This window comes from Bufo gargarizans, chromosome 6 (genome assembly GCF_014858855.1).
Source record: "Bufo gargarizans isolate SCDJY-AF-19 chromosome 6, ASM1485885v1, whole genome shotgun sequence".
NCBI lineage: Eukaryota > Metazoa > Chordata > Amphibia > Anura > Bufonidae > Bufo > Bufo gargarizans.
The window spans coordinates 5083857-5095330 of record NC_058085.1 but is presented as its reverse complement, the minus strand read 5'-3'; positions in this window follow the sequence as shown (position 1 = coordinate 5095330).

Here is an 11474-nt window from a genome sequence, read left to right as displayed (position 1 = left end):
AGACTCCCCGTGCTCAGATCAGACCCCCCCATGATCAGACCCCCCCCATGCTCAGATCAGATCCCCCATTCTCAAATCAGACCCCCCGTGCTCAGATCAGACCCCCCGTGCTCAGATCAGACCCCCCGTGCTCAGATCAGACCCCCCGTGCTCAGATCAGACCCCCCGTGCTCAGATCAGACTCCCCGTGCTCAGATCAGACTCCCGTGCTCAGATCAGACTCCCCGTGCTCAGATCAGACCCCCCGTGCTCAGATCAGACCCCCCGTGCTCAGATCAGACTCCCCGTGCTCAGATCAGACTCCCCGTGCTCAGATCAGACTCCCCGTGCTCAGATCAGACTCCCCGTGCTCAGATCAGACTCCCCGTGCTCAGATCAGACTCCCCGTGCTCAGATCAGACTCCCCATGCTCAGATCAGACTCCACGTGCTCAGATCAGACCCCCCCCGTGATCAGACCCCCATGCTCAGATCAGATCCCCCATTCTCAAATCAGACCCCCGTGCTCATATCAGACTTCCCGTGCTCAGATCAGACCCCCATGCACAGATCAGACCCCATGCTCAGATATGACCCCCCCATGCTCAAATCTGACCCCCCATACTCAGATTAGACCCCCATGCTCAGACCAGATCCCATGCTCAGATCAGACCCCCATTGCTCAGATAAGATTTAGCCATGCTCAGATCAGACCCTCCATGCTGAGATCAGGACCCCCCCCCCATGCTCAGATCAGACCCCCCCCCCCTCCCCCCGTGATCAGATGCCCCATGCTCAGATCAGATCCCCCATTCTCAGTTCAGATCCCCTATTCTCAGATCAGATCCCCCCGTGCTCAGATCAGACCCCCCATGCACAGATATGACCCACATTGCCCAGATCAGACCCCCATTGCTCAGATCAGACCCACATTGCCCAGATCAGACCCCCATTGCTCAGATCAGACCTCCATTGCTCAGATAAGATCCCCCATGCTCAGATCAGGACCCCCCATGCTCAGATCAGGACCCCCCATGCTCAGTACTATAATTTAAACAAATCGCCTACCTCTCCTGATCGGGCATCGGGCTCCTGATCGGGCACCTGCTACTCTGCAGGTCTGACACGGTCTCCACTGTGACCTGATGTGCAGAGCATCAGGTCATAGTACGCGTCTCCACCGGCTATGTTGACACTGTGGGTATCAGGACGTAGTGGCGAGCGAGCTAGAGCTGCAGAGTAGCAACGGGCACGATCAGGAAAGCAGATCTGAGCATGGGGTGGAGAGTGCGCTGGTCTGACTGCTTCCCAGCTCCACTGCTAGAGCCCACTTGAAAAGGCAAAGAGCCGCATGTGGCTCGAGAGCGGTGGGTTGGCCACCCCTGATCTATTACATTCAACCTCATTCACTTAACCCTTTAAATCACTATGATGTTGCAGTACACCAAGGATTGTCTTACATTAAGGCTGTTACATCATAAGGATTCGGGCTGTATGATTAACAGCAGTAGCACAGTGGTGATCGAAGCTTCTGATCCTGGCAATATAACCCCTTAGCTTGGCATCTTATGACGTCAGAAAAGGCTCCTTCTCTCTGCTCACTGTCCCCACAACATGAACATGGAGTGCCAATGGATCATACAGGCCCCCAGGTCCGCCACAAGTAGAGGAGAGACCTAATAATATTACACTGACAGGCTATAATGCTTTCCAAGTCATTGCGTATGTGCCAAATAATCACAGCTTCAGGCCCCCTAATGGTGCCTTAAAAATGTTGGAATAAAGTTTTAAAATGTTAAGCACAAAAAATACATATACACAGTGGAGTCCCATTATTCAGAGCAGCAGCTAATATTCAGAGTAACCGCCGGGTGCAGCACGGACAGCAGCTAGACCAGCCGGGAGTGACTCCAGAAGGTCCTGGTAGGTTGTTGCAGGTGTCTGGAGCCATGCTTACTGCAGTGCATCCTACAGCTGCTAGAAGGGGGCATGGAGGGGATCCATAGAGTGAACACGACCATCCAGGTGGTCCCACAGCTGCTGGACACAATATCCATCCATTGCATGAAGCAGAAAATGTGACTCATCGGAAAAGACAACAATTTACCAATCATCGGAGGTCCAATTCCCATACAGCCATGGAAGTTGAAGCCTTTTCTGCCAATGAAACTTCATTACCAGAGGTGCAGTGACCTTCCATCTGCTCCGGAGCCCCACACGCAGAAGGTTCTCTGAACTGTTGTGTTAGACACGCGCCTGGCGGCCCCTGTTTTATTTGGCTGCTCTCATGCACCTTCTGAGCGTTCACCTCTCACATCAGTGGTACATGGTTCTCTGCAATGTCCATGTCACTTATAATAATGCTATTTGTCCTCTCATGAAACACTTTCCCACAGTAGCACGGATATGTTTGCAGACAGCTTATCACATCTTATATACCCACAGAGGAATATGTGTGCAGACAGCCTATCACACCTTATATACCCACCAAGGGATATGTGTGCAGACAGCCTATCACACCTTATATACCCACCGAGGGATGTGTGTGCAGACAGCCTATCACACACCTTATATACCCACCGAGGGATATGTCTCTAGACAGCCTATCACACACCTTATATACCCACAGAGGAATATGTGTACAGACAGCCTATCACACACCTTATATACCCACCGAGGGATATGTGTGCAGACAGCCTATCACACACCCTATATACCTGCGAGGGATATGTGTGCAGACAGCCTATCCCACACCTTATATACCCACCGAGGGATATGTCTGCACACAGCCTATCCCACACCTTATATACCCACCGAGGGATATGTGTGCAGACAGCCTATCACACCTTATATACCCACAGAAGTATATGTGTGCAGACAGCCTATCACACCTTATATACCCACTGAGGGATATGTGTGCAGACAGCCTATCACATCTTATATATCCACCGAGGGATATGTGTGCAGACAGCCTATCACATCTTATATATCCACCGAGGGATATGTGTGCAGACAGCCTATCACATCTTATATATCCACCGAGGGATATGTGTGCAGACAGCCTATCACACCCCTTATATACCCACAGAAGTATAATGCCACACATCGGTTCATGTATTACAGGGGTGGCCAACCTTACAGACACAAAGAGCCACCAAAAAAAAAAAAAACTGATGACTACCAGGAGCCACAAGCTATACATTTACACACGAGTCACAGTATTTTTCGCACTATAAGATGCATCTCGGTTTTAGCGGAGAAAAATAAGAAAAAAATATCTTTTTTCATCTGATCTGAGTTTTTTTTCTTATTTTTCATTAGCAGAGAAGAAAAGAAAAAAAAATGTTTTCATCAGACCCCCAATGCTCATCTGACCTAAGATAAGTCCCCAATCCTCATCAGAACTCCAAATCAGACCCCCAAAGCTCAGATCAGACAACACAAATCAGACTCCGTGTCAGACTCCCCGTGCTCAGATCAGACCCCCCCCCCGTGATCAGACCCCCCATGCTCAGATCAGATCCCCCATTCTCAGATCAGACCCCCCGTGCTCAGATCAGACTCCCCGTGCTCAGATCAGACCCCCCCATGATCAGACCCCCCCCATGCTCAGATCAGATCCCCCATTCTCAAATCAGACCCCCCGTGCTCAGATCAGACCCCCCGTGCTCAGATCAGACCCCCCGTGCTCAGATCAGACCCCCGTGCTCAGATCAGACCCCCCGTGCTCAGATCAGACTCCCCGTGCTCAGATCAGACTCCCCGTGCTCAGATCAGACTCCCCGTGCTCAGATCAGACCCCCCGTGCTCAGATCAGACCCCCCGTGCTCAGATCAGACTCCCCGTGCTCAGATCAGACTCCCCGTGCTCAGATCAGACTCCCCGTGCTCAGATCAGACTCCCCGTGCTCAGATCAGACTCCCCGTGCTCAGATCAGACTCCCCGTGCTCAGATCAGACTCCCCATGCTCAGATCAGACTCCACGTGCTCAGATCAGACCCCCCCCGTGATCAGACCCCCATGCTCAGATCAGATCCCCCATTCTCAAATCAGACCCCCGTGCTCATATCAGACTTCCCGTGCTCAGATCAGACCCCCATGCACAGATCAGACCCCATGCTCAGATATGACCCCCCCATGCTCAAATCTGACCCCCCATACTCAGATTAGACCCCCATGCTCAGACCAGATCCCATGCTCAGATCAGACCCCCATTGCTCAGATAAGATTTAGCCATGCTCAGATCAGACCCTCCATGCTGAGATCAGGACCCCCCCCCCCATGCTCAGATCAGACCCCCCCCCCTCCCCCCGTGATCAGATGCCCCATGCTCAGATCAGATCCCCCATTCTCAGTTCAGATCCCCTATTCTCAGATCAGATGCCCCCGTGCTCAGATCAGACCCCCCATGCACAGATATGACCCACATTGCCCAGATCAGACCCCCATTGCTCAGATCAGACCCACATTGCCCAGATCAGACCCCCATTGCTCAGATCAGACCTCCATTGCTCAGATAAGATCCCCCATGCTCAGATAAGATCCCCCCATGCTCAGATCAGGACCCCCCCATGCTCAGATCAGGACCCCCCATGCTCAGTACTATAATTTAAACAAATCGCCTACCTCTCCTGATCGGGCATCGGGCTCCTGATCGGGCACCTGCTACTCTGCAGGTCTGACACGGTCTCCACTGTGACCTGATGTGCACAGCATCAGGTCATAGTACGCGTCTCCACCGGCTATGTTGACACTGTGGGTATCAGGACGTAGTGGCGAGCGAGCTAGAGCTGCAGAGTAGCAACGGGCACGATCAGGAAAGCAGATCTGAGCATGGGGTGGAGAGTGCGCTGGTCTGACTGCTTCCCAGCTCCACTGCTAGAGCCCACTTGAAAAGGCAAAGAGCCGCATGTGGCTCGAGAGCGGTGGGTTGGCCACCCCTGATCTATTACATTCAACCTCATTCACTTAACCCTTTAAATCACTATGATGTTGCAGTACACCAAGGATTGTCTTACATTAAGGCTGTTACATCATAAGGATTCGGGCTGTATGATTAACAGCAGTAGCACAGTGGTGATCGAAGCTTCTGATCCTGCCAATATAACCCCTTAGCTTGGCATCTTATGACGTCAGAAAAGGCTCCTTCTCTCTGCTCACTGTCCCCACAACATGAACATGGAGTGCCAATGGATCATACAGGCCCCCAGGTCCGCCACAAGTAGAGGAGAGACCTAATAATATTACACTGACAGGCTATAATGCTTTCCAAGTCATTGCGTATGTGCCAAATAATCACAGCTTCAGGCCCCCTAATGGTGCCTTAAAAATGTTGGAATAAAGTTTTAAAATGTTAAGCACAAAAAATACATATACACAGTGGAGTCCCATTATTCAGAGCAGCAGCTAATATTCAGAGTAACCGCCGGGTGCAGCACGGACAGCAGCTAGACCAGCCGGGAGTGACTCCAGAAGGTCCTGGTAGGTTGTTGCAGGTGTCTGGAGCCATGCTTACTGCAGTGCATCCTACAGCTGCTAGAAGGGGGCATGGAGGGGATCCATAGAGTGAACACGACCATCCAGGTGGTCCCACAGCTGCTGGACACAATATCCATCCATTGCATGAAGCAGAAAATGTGACTCATCGGAAAAGACAACAATTTACCAATCATCGGAGGTCCAATTCCCATACAGCCATGGAAGTTGAAGCCTTTTCTGCCAATGAAACTTCATTACCAGAGGTGCAGTGACCTTCCATCTGCTCCGGAGCCCCACACGCAGAAGGTTCTCTGAACTGTTGTGTTAGACACGCGCCTGGCGGCCCCTGTTTTATTTGGCTGCTCTCATGCACCTTCTGAGCGTTCACCTCTCACATCAGTGGTACATGGTTCTCTGCAATGTCCATGTCACTTATAATAATGCTATTTGTCCTCTCATGAAACACTTTCCCACAGTAGCACGGATATGTTTGCAGACAGCTTATCACATCTTATATACCCACAGAGGAATATGTGTGCAGACAGCCTATCACACCTTATATACCCACCAAGGGATATGTGTGCAGACAGCCTATCACACCTTATATACCCACCGAGGGATGTGTGTGCAGACAGCCTATCACACACCTTATATACCCACCGAGGGATATGTCTCTAGACAGCCTATCACACACCTTATATACCCACAGAGGAATATGTGTACAGACAGCCTATCACACACCTTATATACCCACCGAGGGATATGTGTGCAGACAGCCTATCACACACCCTATATACCTGCGAGGGATATGTGTGCAGACAGCCTATCACACACCTTATATACCCACAGAGGTATATGTGTGCAGACAGCCCATTACACCTTATATACCCACCAAGGAATATGTGTGCAGACAGCCTATCACAACTTATATACCCACCGAGGGTTATGTGTGCAGACAGCCTATCACACACCTTATATACCCACAGAGGTATATGTGTGCAGACAGCCCATTACACCTTATATACCCACCAAGGAATATGTGTGCAGTCAGCCTATCACACACCTTATATACCCACCAAGGGATATGTGTGCAGACAGCCAATCACACCTTATATACCCACCAAGGGATGTGTGTGCAGACAGCCTATCACACACCTTATATACCCACCGAGGGATATGTGTGCAGACAGCCTATCACACCTTATATACCCACCGAGGGATATGTGTGCAGACAGCCTATCACACCTTATATACCCACCAAGGGATATATGTGCAGTCAGACTATCACATCTTATATACCCACCGAAGGATATGTCTGCAGATAGCCTATTACACACCTTATATACCCACCAAGGAATATGTGTGCAGACAGCCCATCACACCCCTTATATACCCACCGAGGGATATGTGTGCCAACAGCCTATCACACCCCTTATATACCCACCAAGGGATATGTGAGAACACGGCCTATCACATCTACACCTTATATACCCACGAGGGATATGTGTGCAGACAGCCTATCACACCTTATATACCCACCAAGGGATATGTGTGCAGACAGCCTATCACATCTTATATACCCACCAAGGGATATGTCTGCAGACAGCCTATCACACACCTTATATAGCCACCGAGGAATATGTGTGCAGACAGACTATCACATCTTATATACCCACTGAGGGATATGTCTGCAGACAGCCTATCACACCTTATATACCCACCAAGGGATATGTGTGCAGACAGCCCATCACACCTTATATACCCACCGAGGGATATGTGTGCAGACAGCCCATCACATCTTATATACCCACTGAGGGATATGTGTGCAGACAGCCCATCACACCTTATATACCCACCGAGGGATATGTGTGCAGACAGCCCATCACATCTTATATACCCACTGAGGGATATGTGTGCAGACAGCCCATCACATCTTATATACCCACTGAGGGATATGTGTGCAGACAGCCCATCACATCTTATATACCCACTGAGGGATATGTGTGTAGACAGCCCATCACACCTTATATACCCACCAAGGGATATGTGTGCAGAAAGCCTATCACATCTTATATACCCACTGAGGGATATGTGTGCAGACAGCCTATCACACACCTTATACACCCACCGAGAGATATGTGTGCAGACAGCCTATCACACCTTATATACCCACCGAGGGATATGCGTGCAGACAGCCTATCACACACCTTATACACCCACTGAGGGATGTGTGTGCAGACAGCCTATCACAAATTATATACCCACCGAGGGATATGTTTGCAGACAGTCTATCACACCTTATATACCCACCGAGGGATATGCGTGCAGACAGCCTATCACAAATTATATACCCACCAAGGGATATGTGTGCAGACAGCCTATCACACCTTATATACTCACCAAGGAATATGTGTCAGGGCTCCAGATGGCGACCAAAACGGTCGCCAATGCGCCTTAAAATTTGCAGATGGCGACAATACTTTTTAGTCTTGTCGCCATTTGCGACTGTACCGCCGCGATCCTGCGCAGCCTATGTTCTCTTCAGTAGCACAGTCAGTGGAGAAGGAAGGAGTCTCTCCCTCTCCACTGTGACGCGGCCGCCACTACCACCAATGGGCAGATAGCAGGGAGGGGAGGAGCTGTGGCCACTGCGCCACCAATGAATGTAAAACATAAGTATAGGCAGCGGTATCACAGACCCGGCCTCAATAACAGGGCATGCGATCTGCGGTAATTAACCCCTCAGGTGCCACAGATCGCATGCCCTGTTATTGAGGCCGGGTGCCGGGTCTGTTATACCGCTGCCGACGGGAGTTTTTTCTCCCTCTCTCTGCGCTGTGATTGGTCAGCGCTGCTGTCAGGGGGAAGGACAGACACTGGCGTCTCCTCCTCCTTGCTCTGAATGTTGAAATTACCGGGGGCCACAGCGGGTGAACTGAGCGGCGCCCAGGACTAATAGTAAGTGCACTTAGATCCCTGGGCGCCGCTCTATGTAGCCTGCTACTAATAAGTTAATATTCTTTGGACCCACGAAAGGTCCTCTTTAATTACATTCATTGGTGATGCAGTGCGCCCCCCCAAAGCCTCACCCCCCCCCCCATTATCACTGGCCACAAGTCCCCCCGCCCCCATTGTTATATGGTGGCCACAGGGTCCCATCCCCTCCATTGGTGGCAGTGGCAGATTACACTGCTGGGGCTCAGATCGTTACCATGGCAGCCAGGACGCTACTGGAGCCCTGGCTGCCATGTTCAGCTCCCTGCTGCTGTGTGCACAGAGCACAGGGAGATGTGTGAGATCCTATTCACCCTGATAGATCTCTTTTAGGGTAAATAGCACAAGGGATGAAAAGATCCAGGTTCTAGTCCTAAGGGAAGAAATGGTTATTAACCACCTCCCGACCGCCTAACGCACGGATGCGTCCGGAAGGTGGTTGATTTACTCCTCCTGGACGCATCCGTGCGTCATCTCGCGAGACGCGAGATTTCGGTCACAGCCGGCCCGCGCATGCGCATCGCGGGCCGGCAAAAGTTAAAGGAGTATTTCGTCAGCAACCTGCCAGCCAATGATCGTGGCTGGCAGGTTGCTGATTTAAAAAAAATCCAATCAGAAGCCACATAGCAGATCATATTAGTAAATATGATCTGTTATATGGCTGCCCTGCTCCTCTGCTGGTCCTTTTCGTCGGTTGGATCCAGCAGAGGAGCAGGCATCACAGTGAGTAGCACCAAACACCACACACTTAGCCCCAGATCACCCCCCTGCACCCCAATTAACCCTTTGATCACCCCTTTGATCGCCCCTGTCAATCACTAGTGAAAGGAAAAAAGTGATCAGTGCAAACTGTCACTTTTTTTTTTCACTGGTATTGACCGTTAGGTTTTAGGTATAGTTTAGGTCCCTTGGTTAGGTAGTTTAGCGATCGGTTAGCGCCCAGCCCACCGCACCGCAGTCACTGATCGCGTATCGCTAATCAGCATTTGTACTTTTATAGTATCTGGAAGTGATCAAAACTGATCACGGTCAGATCTATAATAGTATTAGTGTCACCTTAGTTCGCCCTCCACCCAAAACGCAGTGTTTGCCCGATCAGGCCTGATCGGTCGCCCACACGTGCGTTCACCCATGCCCGCCCCACCGCAGTGACAAAAAATTATTATTTTTTTATCACTGCACAATCACTTTACATGCGCTGCGGCGATAAAAAAATCAGTTTTGATATTTTTTATCAACCGCAGCGGCCTCCGGTACTTCGCTAGCCTCCCCTTTGTAAGACAGGCTTGCTTTTTTTCTTGGGTAGTCTCAGGGAATACCCCTAAATTTAGTTGCCCAAATGTCTAACAGGGGGTATTCTTCTAAAGAGGCCTACAGGCTTCTGATCCAGTCGGATGAGGAATGGGAACCCTCATCTGATAAATCTAGCGGGTCAGAATATGAACCTGTAGAAAGCAGTGGCAGTCTGACCCAAAGTGCGGACGAGGAGGCTGAGGTCCCTGATACCACCAGGCGTACCCGGCCCCGTGTCGCTAGACCGCAGGTTGTGCAGGATCCGCTTCAAGGGCAGCAGAGTGGGGCTGGTGCTGTCTGATTACGTAGTGAGGCATACACCAGCAGCGCAGCCCTCCCTGGACCTAGTACCAGCACTGCCGTACAACATGGTGAAGTGGCGAGCACCAGAAGGGCAGTTGAAGCTGGTACGGTGGCACGTGCAGTAGTTACTCCGTCGCAGCCACCGCAAAGAGGTGCCCGTAGAGCCCCTAGAATCCCTGAGGTGCTGGCAAACCCTGATTGGCAGTCCCCAACTTCAGCCGCACCATTAGTTCCCCCTTTCACTGCCCAGTCTGGAGTTCAGGTTGAGACAGCTCAGATCGGTTCGGCCTTGGGATTTTTTGAGCTGTTCTTGACTGCGGAGCTCTTAGACTTAGTTGTGGCAGAAACAAACCGGTATGCCACACAATTTATAACCGCCAACCCGGGAAGCTTTTATGCCCAGCCTTTCCGGTGGAAACCAGTCCAAGTTTCCGAAATATTTTTTTTTTTGGGGCCGTCTCCTCAACATAGGCCTGACAAAAAAGCATGAATTGCGGTCATATTGGTCCACGAACCCAATTCATCACATGCCCATGTTCTCTGCTGCTATGTCCAGGGCACGATTTGAGACCATCCTGCGTTTCCTGCACTTTAGCGACAACACCACCTCCCGTCCCAGAGGCCACCCTGCTTTTGACCGGCTCCACAAAATTCGGCCCCTCATAGACCATTTCAACCAGAAATTTGCAGATTTGTATACCCCAGAGCAAAACATCTGCGTAGACGAGTCCCTAATACATTTTACCGGGCGCCTTGGCTTCAAACAATACATCCCAAGCAAGCGCGCCCGGTATGGGGTCAAATTGTATAAGCTCTGTGAAAGGGCCACAGGCTATACCCACAAATTTCGTGTCTATGAGGGAAAAGATCAGACCCTGGAGCCGGTCGGTTGCCCTGACTACCTGGGGAGCAGTGGGAAGACAGTCTGGGACTTGGTGTCACCCTTATTCGGCAAGGGGTACCATCTTTATGTGGACAATTTCTACACAAGTGTGCCCCTCTTCAGGCAATTGTTTCTAGAACGGATTGGCGCCTGTGGCACCGCGCGAACTAGTCGCGCGGGCTTCCCCCAACGGCTCGTTAGCACCCGTCTTGCAAGGGGGCAGAGGGCTGCCTTGTGTAACGAAGAACTGCTCGCGGTGAAATGGAGAGACAAGCGTGACGCTTACATGCTCTCCTCCATTCACGCAGACACGACAATACAAATTGAGCGAGCAACCAGAGTCATTGAAAAGCCCCTCTCGGTCCACGACTATGGGAGGGGTGGACTTCAATGACCAGATGTTGTCTCCGTATTTAGTTTCCCGCAGAACCAGACGCTGGTATAAGAAGGTGTCTGTATATTTAATTCAATTGGCTCTGTATAATAGTTTTGTTCTCTACAGTAAGGCTGGGAGAACTGGATCCGTGGCCCCATCCACCAGTGTA